Genomic DNA, 14,686 nt, shown 5'->3' with positions numbered 1-14,686 from the left:
TTGAGGGATCTCAGTTTCCCGACCAGTGATTGAACCCAGGCCACAGCAGTGAAATCCTGGAATCCTAACCACTAGGCCACTAGGGAACTCCTGATATTTTTTTTATTTCTTTGATTTCTTCAGTGATCCATTGGTTGTTAGCAGCATATTATTTAGTCTCCATGTGTTTGTGTTTTTTGCAGTTTTTTTTCTCTTTCTTGTAGTTGATTTCTAGTCTCATAGCATTGTGGTCGAAAAAGATACTTGACAAGTAGGAAAAGTTATGGTCAGAGAAGGTTCTTTGAAAAGAAAAATAAAATTGATAAATCTTTAGCCACACTCATTAAGGAAAAAAGAGGGCCAAAATCCAGAAAATCAGAAATGAAGAAGCAGAAGTTTCAACCGACACAACAGAAATACAAAGGATCATGAGATTAATATCAACAACTATATGCCAATAAAATGGACAACCTAGAAGAAATGGACAAATTCCTAGAATGTACACTCTCTCAAGACTGAACAAGGAAAAAATAGAAAATATGAACGGACCAATTAACCAGTAATGAAATTGAATCGGCAATTTTAAAAAACTACCAACAAACAAAAGTTCAGGACCAGATGGCTTCACAGGTGAATTCTACCAGAAGTTCAGAGAAGAGTTAACACCTCTGCTTCTCAAACTATTCCCGAAAACTTACAGCAGGAACATTTTTGAACTCATTCTACAAGGCCAGCCTCACTATAATACCAAAACAAGACAAAGATATCACAAAAAAAGAAAATTACAGGCCAATATCACTGATGAATATATATGCAAAAATCCTTAACAAAATATTAGCAAACCAAATCCAACAATACATTAAAAGGATCATACACCATGATCAAGTGGGATTTATTCCAGGGATGCAAGGATGGTTGAATATCCACAAATCAATCATATACCACATTAACAAGTTGAAGAATAAAAATCATATGATCATCTCAATAGAATGCAGAAAAAGCTTTTGACAAAATTCAATACCGATTATGATAAAAAACTCTCTAGAAAATGGGCATAGAGGGTACATACCTCAACATGATAAAGGCCATATATGATAAGCCCACAACTGGTATCATACTGAACAGTGAAAAGCTGAAAGCATTTAATCGAAGACAAGGATGCCCACTCTTGCCACTTTTATTCAACATAGTTTTGGAAGTCCTAGCCACAGCAATCAGAGAAGAAAAAGAAATAAAATGAAATTCCAAGGGATTTCAGAGCTTGGTGGCAGGAACTGTGGTCAAAGACCAAATATTAGACCAAAAGATGCTCTTAGTGCTCTTATCACTTAGGAAATTAGAAGGGTTTTAGGAGCTCTGTGCCAGGAACTAGTGGTAGAGACCAACATATTTTTACTGTATTTTACAGTATATTAAAACACACCACTCAGCCATAAAAATGAATGAAATTGGGTCATTTTTAGAGACATGGATGGACCTAGAGAGTGTCATACAGAGTGAAGTAAGTCAGAAAAGCAAATATCGTATAATAACGTATATATGTGGAATCTAGAAAGATGGTATAGATTTTATTTGCAAAGCGGAAATAGAGACATAGACATAGAGAACAAATGTATGGATACCAAGCGGAAAAGGGGTGGGGAGGGAGGAATTGGGAGACTGGGATTGACACATATACATTATTGATACTATGTATAAAATAGACAACTGATGGGAACATACTGTATAGCACAGGGAACTCTACCTAATGCACTGTGGTAACCTAAATGGGAGGGACGTCCAAAAGGGAGGGGATATCTGTCTATGGATGATTCATTTTGTTGTCAGTGGAGGCTAACACAACATTGTAAAGCAACCATACTCCAATAAAAATTAAACTAAACAAAACGAAAAAACACACACACCAGAAAATATTTCTAGCACCCTGGAACTGGCACAATGGTCATATGAGTGGTCTGGCAGTCCAGGCAAACAACTACCCTTGGGAAAGTGTATTGGCTATTTCTTCTCCATGGAACATCTTTCTGATGTATCCTTGTCACTCTCTCCTCTCCATTAAATACTTGCTTGAATATTATCTGCACTATGAGAACATCTCTGACCCCTCTATTTCCTACTGAAATCCTCAGACTCCACATGCTTGCATTCCTCATTGCTGCTCTTTTATATTTCCACAGCACCTGTCATCTTATAATTACTATAATATAGAATTTTTTTGTGATTTATTGACTATTCCTTCAATAAAGAGTTAGATTGAAGGCTGCATGAGAACACAGTTTTTTGGTTGCTGATGTATAACTCATATCTAGATGAGCCTCTGAGCCAGATGAGATGTTTAGTAAATGATTATTGATGGAATAAAACATGATGCCATAGCTTTCCTTCCATTCTTCTACCTCTTTCTGCTCTCACCTTACTGTTTCTTTTTCTCAAGTTTGTTTTCTCAGGGTTGTCATGAATGGAAAGGATTCACACTTTGTGGAAATAAGAATTTCATGGTAGCCAAGTCTCCAGCATAACCATGGACTCAACTTAATTCTCTCACATTTTAGGACTCAGTGTCCTTCATTTACCACCCATTGAGACTTACCTGTTCTCAGGTTTCACAAGTCCTTTTCTAGTGATTTCCACAGTGCTTAATGGATGACTCCATTAATCAACATTAATAACTTTCTGTAATTTTCTCACTCTACAACTATTTTTCAGAGATATTCTTGAGTCCCCTTGCAGACACTGTCACTGCATTTACAGGTGAAATAATAATCACTGCCCAGCAAGGAGATGAGATCGTGGAATTAAAAACCTTTATCTCTTGTTTGGATGCCCACTTTTTACCCCATACACAGATGCCGATATTTTGGCCATCCTGGCAACAAATGTAAATTTGGTAAGTAAGCACTATTCCCAGATACATGTCATATTCTTAGAAGGAATAGACCATATCTCAGAAAATTCAATAAGAAACGTTATATGGGGGAAAAAAATCTACTTTCTGGGATTGGAACACAAATACTGACAAAGAGATACAAAAAGGATGCATTCTGAGGGACCAAGAGGCATGGTGCCACCTCATCTATTTGCTTTAGGGCTTCCTAGTATCTCTCCCTGTTTCCTCTACAACCTGTCTGGATTATACTTGCTCTTATTGTTGACCAAACACATTGAGCCTCACAATGTCCATTCTAAGAGCTTTGCTCCCCACGAAGAGTAAGAAGACTGTGTTTTATTCAGTTTTTGAGTGGACATTTATGTCAATTGTTGGATATGCATTTTTTTATCTTTTGGGAGCATGATTTGCAAATCGAATCTGTAAGAGTGTTTTACTAAGATGTCTTTGATGAGTGCAAGTGTTAAACTTCCTGTCAGATTTCGTGAAAGCAAGACACACTTAAAAAACATGTGAATAAAAGATTGTAAGATACAAAGAGCAAGATAATCAGGGATATAAAGAATCTCAAAGCTAAAGGTTATCTTGTATGACGGCATGTTTTATATATACATAATATCTTCATTATTATTAATATTTTGCCTCCTCTCTCTGGAAAGATCTCTGATGATTCAGTGGTGAATCAGTAGGTATCTAGTTCGTTATCTAGAAGTCATGAGACGGCTTGTTCTAACAAATCATATCCTAATCACACACACTGACAGGTATCTTTCAATCCCTTTGTGGAGAGTGAAGTTTTCTTGATTACACCTTATTTGTGCTCACATAGAACCTCTCTAATCAGGGGAAATTTAAGAGCCTTTGTTATCTCAAGAAAACTGCAGTTTGTAATGGGCAATGTGTACAATAATGAGAGCAAGTTTAGAATTTGCAGGCCCTTGTCTCTTTAATTAAAACAAGTTTTGTTACGCCTCATACAAAACAAGTAATGCTGCTTGTATATGACTTAAATTCATTTCAAAGGTTTTATATAAACTATTTCCATTTTTTTCCTTTTTATAATTCTCTTACTCTAATTTAGTATTTTTATTGTACTACCAATTTGCTAGTTTCGTTCAATTTTATAGAATGCTATATAAATTAAAGTACTGAGAAAAAAATTTAATTTAATTAATTAATTTATTTATGGCTGCGTTGGGTCTTTGCTGCTATGCGCAGGCTTCTCTAGTTGTGGCGAGTGGGGGCTACTCTTTGTCGTGGTGTGCGGACTTCTCATTGTGGTGGCTTCTCTTGTTGTGGCGCACAGGCTCTAGGTGTGCAGGCACAGTAGTTGTAGTGCACGGGTTTAGTTGCTTCACAGCATGTGTGATCTTCCCAGACCAGGGCTCGAACCTGTGTCCCCTGCATTGGCAGGTGGATTCTTAACCACTGCAGCACCAGGGAAGTCCCATGACTGAGAAAATTTTTACCCAATCCATACAGATATGATTTTTCATGTGTAGGTTTGATTAAATTATTTTCAATTTGAGAATATTTTTTCCATCTCAATTTTTAATCCATTTTAATATTTCATTGCATTATATATTTTCTGTCCAAATTGATAATCAAGTTTAATATATATATGCCCGCTTAAATTATTCAATATGTACATATCAGTAAGGTGTTTCCAGGCTCACTACTATGTACTGTTAACCCCACTACGATTTTCTCTGCCAGAATAAGCTGTTGGATATATTTATAATTTCTTCTAATAAATACTTTTGTTATCCCTTTAAGTAAGCTTTAACTAATAAGCTCTGAAACACTAGCATTTTGTTTGAAATACATCAAGTAAATGACCTCTTTTAGTATTTTTATTCATAATAGCCTTTCTATATAGAAACTTGCTTTATATCTTTTTATTTAGAGGTGGTTTTTATAATTTCTGGTTTAATTTCTACAGTTTTCAATTTTCTTCAATTCTTTCACATTTCTTTGTTTTAATGTTTTTCAAATTTTTGTTTGTATTTCAGTAACATTTGCTTTAAATTTTTAAATAGGAGAAAGCTTCTTACAAGATTAATATTGATTTTTAATTTTTATTGCATATATGCATACCCATAATCTCTTGTTAATTATAATATTTCAAATGATTTTAAAAGGATTTTTAGCTATATATAGGTCAACTTTCAGTATAAATATGTACTTTTTCATTTTCTCTAAATATAATTCATAAATATGTTCCTAAACTTACAGCATTGAAAATGCCGGACACATCACCTCACTTATAAATCTTTCCAGTATGTCTATAAAGTACAAATTCTCTTTCATTATGACAATTACAATAACATTTTCACACTAACAGAAATACCAATAACTGAAAATTCAATTTTCCTACTTTTTCTAAAATTATTTTTTCATAATAATTATGTTTAAATCACAAACAATATACTCCTATTTTATGTTTAATTATGCATCTTAGTTCTCTTTTATTTCAAAGATTTGTCTTACATTCTTGTGTTATATTTGTCATATATATGGTGGCGTAACTAGGTCATTTGGTATAATTTCCCACATTTTCTAATTGCATTTCTCTGATGGCCTAACATGTTCTGCATTGCTTCCAACAAATGTATAAATAGAGCCAGAGGCATTGATCAAATTCACTCTGGTCACTGTACTCCACAGGCAGGGCTGAGACTTATGACTGCATCACCAACAGATGCTCTGAAGACTGAGTGTCTCTGCTTTTCAAAGTTAACGATTGATGCAATAAAAATTTGTATTCTGAGGCAAACCAAGGATAATTTAAACATAAAAAATTTTCTGTGCCCTTTGGCTTCCTCTTTCCCCTCTACTGTGCATTGTATATCTGCATTATGCATCCACCAAAACTCCCCATTGGCAGAAATTCCTGCTCAACCATAAAGAGCAACATTCTCCTAGCACCAACAAGAAAACTCCTTAAAAGATAACATGCCTTCTTGATCTTGTAAGGTGTCAGTCACGATGACCCACCACTTTGTACTTACAGATCTTGATTGTGCAAACCATCTATGGCATTTAAAGTACAGCCCTCTGTCTATATAATTATAAACCTATATAACTGCTTTGACCTTTAACGACCAGAACAGTTCTTGGAGCTTTCTGAGAGGGTGTTCCCGGATTATAATCCTACTTGGCTTGAATAAAATTTTCCATTTCTTTCTTAGATAGGCCGATTAAATTTTCTTGGACACTTCACACAGTGGGTCCAAAGGTTATTAGGGTTTTTTCATCCAATGTCATTTTTCCCCCACTGGATTTTTATCTGTTGTGTTAGCTGTCCCTTGCAGTTATTTGGCTGAAGTAATTGGTTGGTGATCATTGATGAAATTCATTACTTTATGCGCTGTAGACCAGTCCCTATTCTACCTAATTCTTATCAGGAATTCTGCATATATAAAGAAGAAACTTTCCTAATTTTCTATTTGTTTACCCTAAAGTGCAGTCTGTACAGCAAAGTTAGGAAAATGCTTGATGCCTTCGCTTTCATTAGCCATTCTCAAAATGTCCCTTAGACGTTTTGTACGCAATTTCCCAGAGCATCCCCGCAGTGGATCTTGGCCTTTTCTCCTGGAAATGGGAACTACATGACCCAGAATGCTTTGCGTTGAAGGCAGAGTCCCTGAGCCAATAAAGGCTCAGGAAAAAAGGAGTTTCTGTTTGGGCACAAAGGGTCGGGCGGGACTTCCTGTCTCCTCCTCCAGGCGGCCATTTTAATTGGCCTTGGTCTGTTTCAGCTCCGCAACGCTGGGTAGGGACGGAGGTGACGGAACTGAGGAGGTGCGAGAGGAGGGGCTGTCCCTGCGGCATAGAGGCGGGCCTGAGGTTCGGCGACGCCGCTCGGGGTGCCCAGCTTTAGGCCCGGCAGAGGGACCGCCGTGTCCGCGTCCGGCCGCCTCTCCCGCCGCTACCGGCCCCGCCCCGCCCACAGAGCCCGATGGCTGCGGCGGCGCTGAGGGACCCGCCTGAGGTAAACGCTCGTCCTCCGGCCCCTCACCGTCCTCACCCCACCAGACACTAAAGCTCCGAGTGCGGGGCGCCTGCTCACGTACCCGCAGCCCAGGCCTCGGTGTCCTGGACGGTGAGGCGGCCGTGGGTGGGGCCCTGTTTCAGACAGGGTGATGGCGCGTGGGAGAGGTTTCAGGTGGAGGGACCGCAGGTGCAAAGGCTTGGAGGTCGGATTGAGGCGGAAGGATTCGGGAAACCTGGGAACCATATTCTGTCTGCAGGGAACAAACAACGTGAGGCGAAGGCTGGAATAGCAGGATGAGGGTTCTTCATGGTAGAACTCTAGAAGTCATGGGGAGTTTTAAGAAAAAAAATACAGGATCTACGTCAGAGGTTAAAAATTTCCCAAAAGCTATTCAAAGGAAAAACAGAGGCGTTGAGGACATTGAGGTACTGGGAGGTTGAATCTTTGTTCAGGTTCACGCAGCTGGTAAGGACACTGATCATTGAGATTAGACCATCAGCCTGAGGTCACCTGGCTCCAGGGTCAGGGAAGGGTACAGGGAGGCGATCAGCACATGGGACCCCACCACGGATCCCTTCCTCCGAGGCCTGCCTCTTTGCACAGGTCCCCATGGCTGCAGAAGTGCTTGTGGAATTCGCACAGGTATGTGGAGCGTGTTCCAGTCCCTCAGGGCCACAAATCCCACTCCTGTGTTCTCTGAATTGTGGTTTCCTGGGACTCTTAATGCTATCCCTCCAATTCTTGAGTCTGGGAACTCTGGAGAAACTCCAAACCCATAGCCCTGAATCCATGTGAGGCTTTATATAGAGGTATTCTCATGATTGACAACCAGTGTAAACAGGCGTGGAGGGTTCTTCCAGGAACTGGTTCCAAGATTTCCAGATGTTTAGAGGTAAAACTGAGCAGGGATTGTTCAGGAAACCACAGGTCTCCTTTCTTTTAGGTGAGAACAAAGAGCAGGGACAGGAGTCAGTATAGAAATGATTCCCTGAAAAGATGGATGTCTATTCTAGAGGTGAAGGGAGATTTGGATCAGAGGAGGGAGGTGTTCTTACCAGTGTCTATAAACAGGCTCCATTGGGCTGTAAAGTGGAGAACAGACTGAAGTTGAGGGAGGAGGAGGGGAAAATCAGGGTAGAGGCTCCTATCATAGTCCAGATGAGGGTTAATGGACCATAATGGTGGCTTAGGAAAAGTGGTTGGATTCTGGATGCATGTTTTAAAAAGGGACAACTAGATTTTTTTCTAATGTGAACAGTGAGGGAGTAAAACACAGGAGTCAGAGATTACCCCAGGGTTTCCAGCCTTAGCAGCTGTAGGGATGCAAACTCCATCATCTGGAATGAGAAAGACTGTAGTAAGTAATAGTCACTGGGGGTAACAAGAGCTTTGTTTTAGCCATGTTTAAAGTCTGAGGTGTATCAGAAATCACTGAGTGGAGGCGTGAAAGGAACAGCTGAACACATAGGTGTGGAAATGTGCGGAGGGGTTCAGGATGGAGACATCCAAAATGTGGTCAGTACTCTGTAGACCATGATGAGTAAGCTTTGGTGACATTAAGGAGGGGCAGTCTTCAGGTTACTGTGTAAAGCTATTAGGCGCCCAGGAAAGGGAGGGTGGGGCTGTGGACTCAATATCTGTCTTGAGTACTTGGGTCATGGTATTGGGCTTCACAAACAAAAGTGAGGAAGGTAAGTGGCCATAAAGGGAGGTTGTGTTGGGGACAACATAGTGTGGCGGATGACTAGACATTCTAAGTGGCCAATGGAAATAAGATGGATGCAGAGGCCTAGAAGTAATTGAGGCAAGATGACAGTCAGGCTGGAGCTGGTGCTTACTTCCCTATGGATGCTCCAGGATTTTTTGATGACTTTGGTATGCTCTGACATGTTTCATTCAGCCTGGAGGATAAGATCGGGGTGAAATGTGGTCATATGTGAGCATCAGTAGGCCTGGGGTGGGCCACCAATGGGCTAGGCTTTGAATGAGGGTTAAGTGGACGGAGGAAAGTTGTGACTGGTAAGGGAACAGCAAGTACAGCATAGAAGTGGAATAGGGCCATGGGTGTCTGAAATGAACAGTCAATTCTGTGTGGCTAAGTCTGAGGTAAGGAATGGAGCCTGTCAGGGTGGCCATTATAGAAGATTTTGGCACTGCCACTGCTAGTGGGAGCCATGGAGGTCTAGAGAATTACTGGATCCTTTATGAATTTGCCAAGCATACTCTGGATGCTGTCAGCTAAGTTGTGGTGTCAGGCCTAAAATTAACTCCCAGTATTATATGCTTCCTTGACATGTGTTGAAACTGGCAGGACCTCAAATGGCCTGAGCAGCAGTTCCCCACCTTGCTCTGCTCCAGTGGATAAGGTCTCCTAACCAAACAACCCTTTTTATAAAGGGGACCAGGTATAATTCCTGCTTATCCCTTTGTAGTGAGTTTCAATTCCCTGTCAGTCCTTTGGAGTTATTCAGAAAAGGAAATTGCATCCTTCCATGGAAACCAGGAGCACCTTACCCTCTTGATACTACAAAGCTTGCATACCACAGCTCTTGGTTGTTCACTGTTTTCCAGAGTGTAACTCCATGTAGCCCTGTGTGGAATGTGGTGTCCTCCTATTCCAGGCTGTGGATATATATGATTAATAAGATGCTGCTGATAACATCTGTCCAGTGTCAGGTGCCCTAACCCTAGGCAGAAATCCCACTCTCACCAGTGGAGTGAAAAGGAGGTGATCAGGGCTTCCCTGGTGGCGCAGTAGTTAAGAATCCGCCTGCCAATGCAGGGGACATGGGTTCAAGCCCTGGTCTGGGAAGATCCCACATGCCGCGGAGCAACTAAGCCCGCGAGCCACAACCACTGAGCCCTTGTGCCACAACTAGTGAAGCCCGCGTGCCTAGAGCCCGTGCTCAATAAGAGAAGCCACTGCAATGAGAAGCCTGTGCACCGCAACAAAGAGTAGCCCCCGCTCGCCTCAATCAGAGAAAAGCCTGCGCGCAGCAACAAAGATCCAACACAGCCAAAAATAAAAAGTAAATAAAAATTAAAAAAAAAAAACTTTATAAAAAAAAGGAGGTGATAAAAATACTTCAACGTGTGGGGAGGTCAGGGAGATGCTTATAGAGTGGGATGGTGAGGTGATGGTGGCCATGGGCATGTCTAGATATGAGGGATGTGCAGTCTCGAGAGTGATATGTACATGGAGAGGGAGTATGTCTGATGGTCCCAGGTCCCTGGTATTGGGACTTACATGACCTTGATCACACCAGGGGTATTGCCTGGCAGGAGGGTTGGATGCCTCTATGTCAGGCCCACAGTTTAAATATCTGTTTGTGCACCTGTCTCTTGTTGCTGACGGCTGGACCCAGTAGTCATTGGGCCCATAGGGAGACAATAGCGCCAATGGCGCCAGGGCCTAGTTTCTCCTCTGACTGGGGAGATTGGGAGGAGGATAGACATAGAATAGATAAATAGGGGAATTGATTGTAGGTCCTCTTGAGAGAGGCTTGTTTGTGATTTCATCTGTCCCAATCAAGACAGGGCAGTGTGACTTTTGAAGATGTGGCCGTGAACTTTTCCTTGGAGGAATGGGGTCTCCCTGATGAAGCTCAGAGATGCCTGTACCATGATGTGATGCTGGAGAACTTGGCACTTACAACCTCCCTGGGTAAGGCCCTCAAACCCACCCCTGTGCCCTGAGCTAGTCTCTGCCCTTTCTTTTTATCCATTGGCAAGTCTCCCCTTCTCACATCAGGACCCTGGGCACTGCTTTCTTCCCCAGTTCCCGGAGTAGGTGTTGTGGTTGGTAGGGCTGAGGTGTGAGCACTGCTGTCTCTTCTCTTTGACAGATCCAGCACCTGCTACCCCTTGCCTTGCAGGGATGGATCCAGAGTCAGGAGTCTTGTAGGCATGAATCCCACTTTGTTTACCCTCTCCATAGCCAGGTGAATTTTCCAGATCTAAGGCACCTGTGTACCCCAGGTTCTACTTCCTTCACCTAGCTAACATTTCCTCATTCTTGCTTGTGCCAGAAATTGCTGTTACTGACCTGGTCACTGTTATTATATGGACCATGGGCTATTCTTGCAAGATATTCCTCTGAAGTTCTTTTTGTAAGATTTAATTTTATTTCTTGTGCTCTATCTTTTTGGCCAGTGCTAGCTGCTTATCTGTCCTGTCTTTACTTTAGTACTTGAATCATCCAGGTTCTGCGTAGCTGCTCATCAAGAGGGTGATGTGGAGAGGTTCACAGAATAGAAAGGACTCCAGCTACAGCAAGGACTCATACATAGTCTGGCCCTGATAAGTGGCACCTGGGGGAGGGCGTGATGTCAGGGCCGTATACAAATCATGCCAGAAAGCTATTCTCTGACTAGCCTTTTGGTGCCAATCACAGTGGCGGCCACACCTCATTTCTGCCTGTACTTCCCCATTCTTCAGTTAGCCACCTTCTCAACTCTACTACTTGTCACTTTTTATTTCCAACATAGGGCTAATTCTCACCTCCCTGGACTCCATCTCTCAATGCTTTTTCACAATGGTCCATCTGCAGTTCTGTCCAACATGGGCCTATACCATTTATGTCATGAGGTGTGCACATTCTTAATCCTTGAACACCAGCTGCTCTGTTGCAGTTGGATTTTCCTGAGCCTGGATACAACCTACTACATAGTACTCATGTGTCACCACCAAACAAGGTCTTGCTGAAAGTTGTTTTCAGAATGAGTTGTAGACCCTGCCTCTTCTCTTTGTGTCACTCCACATGGTCTTGTCCCTCACCTTGTGAGGCCTCCCCCATTCTGTAATCTTTAAGGGCCCAGTGCTGCTAAGCAGCCGCATCCTCAACTTGAACCCAACCACCTTGTCTTGCAAGCAATCCCATGGACTCATCCTTGGAGTTGTGAGACACAGATTTGTATTGGGGATTTCTCCTTGCACAGAGTCAACGTGTACATCTCCAGCATTTCTCTGCTTTCAGGTTGTTGGCATGGAGGAGAGGATGAGGAGGCACTTTCTGAGCAGAGTATCTCTGATCAAGGAAGCTCACAGATCAGAATTGTTAAGGCAGGTCTGTCTCCCCAGAAGGCCAACCTCTATGAGATGTGTGGCCCAATCTTGAGTGACATTTTTCACTTGGCTGAGTACCAGGTAGCATGCTGTGGGCAGAAACTACACGTGTGGGGCGTGTGAGAAACCATTCTATTTCAGAGCAAACCTCCATCACCAAAAGCAGCACACTGGAGAGAAACCATTGAGAAGTGACGTGAGGAGAACATTGTTTGTGAACAGCTGCAAATTCTATGTATCAAGGAAGCCCTTTACCTTTGGGGATGTTGGGAAGGACTTCCTGGGCAACTCAGGATTTCTTCACCAACAGGCCACATGCACCTGGGAGAAGTCAAATAGTGGAACTGAGCGTGAGACTCCCTTTCCAAGGGGAAAAAATCGTTATAAATGGGGAGACTGCCCAGAAACTTTCAGTGGCAAACACACTTGTTCAGCACCAGAGAGTCCTCACTAGAGGAAGATGTTACACATGCAGTGAATGTGGGGAATCATTTAGCAAAAGCTCCCATCTCATTAGACATGAGAGAGTTCACACTGGAGAAGGGCCTTATGAGTGCAGTGAATGTGGGAAATCCTTTAGCCAAAGCTCTAACCTCATCACACACCAGAGAGTTCACAGTGAGAAAAGGCCTTACAATTTGGGGATTATGCTGAATTCTTTACCTACAGCTCTAGTCTCTTAAACAGTAGACTGTTTACACTGGACCTTGTTAATGCAATGAATACGATAAGGCCATTAGCCCAAGGTTTTGACTCTGGAACCACAGATTTCAGAAGGAAAAAACATCTTACATGTGCAGGGATGTACAATTTCCTTTTTCAGTCTGTCAACACTTGAGATCCCTCCTTGTGGTACCATCTTAATTGAACCTCATACATCCAAACATCTGCAAACATCCCAGGTATGTGGGAGCTGCATTGTACTTTTTAGCCTGCCCAGGTCCCTTGCCAGATTTCTGTCATTGACAGTTTCTGTGGCCAAAGCCATTTCTCCTCTCCCACCTGGCAGGTACTCACAGTGTACAGCATTCACCCACCCCAGTGTGTGCAGGGAAAGAAACCTTGGTTTTTCCCATTCACAGGAGAGATTGTGAGAAGCCTGAGCACTCACTCCTTTCTCATTTCTTTGATGAGTTAAGTCACTGACATGACCCATTTTTGGCCCAAAGGACTCTGCTTGTGACTTGCAAAAATGGACGACCTTATTCAGGGGTATTGTTGGCCTCACATAACTCCTATGATAGGATTTCCTAGCCATCAAGTCACCAATCCAGGAGTAGCTTCCCTCCCATTGCTCTGGTTTGTGCAATTATAAAGGTCTCACTGTTTAAGCCACATTTAATCTTGAGGTTCCATTCACTGTAGGGGATGATTTGAAAACACTTGGGTTCTGCTAACATAAAGGAGTGATCAGCTTTTGTTGGGAATCCCACGCTTTGTGTGCCTTAAACTTAAGGGCACAGTATGATAGCAGATACACCTCTCTCCATTTTGGCCTTGTTTGCATTATTGCCCAAGGCTTCCAAGGAAAGACTACAGAGCTTTCTGGTTCTAATTTGTGGCCTGAATGCCATATTTTCTTGGTTCAGAGGTCAGCCTGGGGAAGAAGCAATTGTTGTGACAACCGTCCTTGCTTCTGAGAGTAACATGAAATTGTTGTCTTGTTCACAGGGGATATTGCCTTGAGCTCAGCATTAGTGAGGAAAATATTCTCCCAGGTCCTGAAGTAGAGCCATGTGCCCTTATGTGCAGAATTCTGTAGCGTAGCATCACTGATTGTAAGATTATAGGGGTAATGATAATTGTTACAGAAAACATTGGATTAATAGTGGGAGGAGGACACTATTACAAGCTAGTTGGAATGTGTCTCATTTAAAGGGGCATCCAGGGCTTCCCTGGTGGGGCAGTGGTTGAGAGTCTGCCTGCCAATGCAGGGGACACGGGTTCAGGCCCTGGTCTGGGAGGATCCCGCATGCCGCGGAGCAACTAGGCCCGTGAGCCACAACTACTGAGCCTGCGCGTCTGGAGCCTGTGCTCCGCGACAAAAGAGGCCACGATAGTGAGAGGCCCGCGCACCGCGATGAAGAGTGGCCCCCGCTTGCCGCAACTGGAGAAGGCCCTCGCACAGAAACGAAGACCCAACACAGCCAAAAATAAATAAATTAATTAATTAATTAATTAAAATATTTTAAAAAATAAAAAAATAAAGGGGCATCCACAATGACAGTGTTCCAGTCACTGTGGCTGTGAAGGATGAGCATGTACAGAAATTCTCAGATCTCCTGAATTGTGAAGCTTGTATAGCAGAGGGCATTACAAGAGAAAATAATCTGAAGGTTTTGTGGATTTCTGTAGCCTCTGTGGGCTATCCTCCTCGAGGCCATTTCTGTGCAGACAGAAAAATGAGAATAGAGAGAAGGGATATCTTTTCATTGAGTAATGGACTTTGTGACCCAGACAGTATTCCTGTGGAATCAGGTGGGAACAGTCTTCATTGCTTACTTATATTTTTGACCACTGAGGCAAGGTGACCCTCCCAAGGCGTGAGGCAGAAAGTGGTGAAGTCAATATAGGGGATTTTACAAAAAGAGTAAGAAATCCAGATTTTTATTTTGGATAATATTTTAAAGCTTTAATAAGGTATAAATACATGCAATAAAATGCACATGGTTAAAATATACAATTTGATAAGTTTTGACATTTATATAAATCCATGGAACCACCATCACATACATAATAAACCTATCTACCTTCATATT

General features: G+C 42.3%; 1 protein-coding gene across 3 annotated transcripts in view; it reads left to right on the top strand.

Annotated features, from left to right (window-relative positions):
* The window catches only part of LOC309648103 (zinc finger protein 154-like), a 202,525-nt gene that overhangs the window by 140,373 nt on the left and 47,466 nt on the right, over nucleotides 1-14,686 (top strand). For 2 of the 3 annotated variants that reach the window (XR_014256470.1, XR_014256471.1), the window contains exon 10: nucleotides 6,628-6,860. The gene's annotated coding sequence lies outside the window, so the exon portion shown is untranslated. Of the gene's footprint in view, nucleotides 1-6,627; nucleotides 6,861-10,396; nucleotides 10,528-14,686 lie in introns of all 3 variants that reach the window. The other variant, XR_014256472.1, reaches the window with a different exon arrangement.

Source organism: Balaenoptera physalus (genome assembly GCF_965194825.1).
Source record: "Balaenoptera physalus genome assembly, chromosome: 19".
In the NCBI taxonomy this organism is placed as follows: domain Eukaryota; kingdom Metazoa; phylum Chordata; class Mammalia; order Artiodactyla; family Balaenopteridae; genus Balaenoptera; species Balaenoptera physalus.
This window is presented reverse-complemented; position numbering and strand designations above follow the sequence as displayed.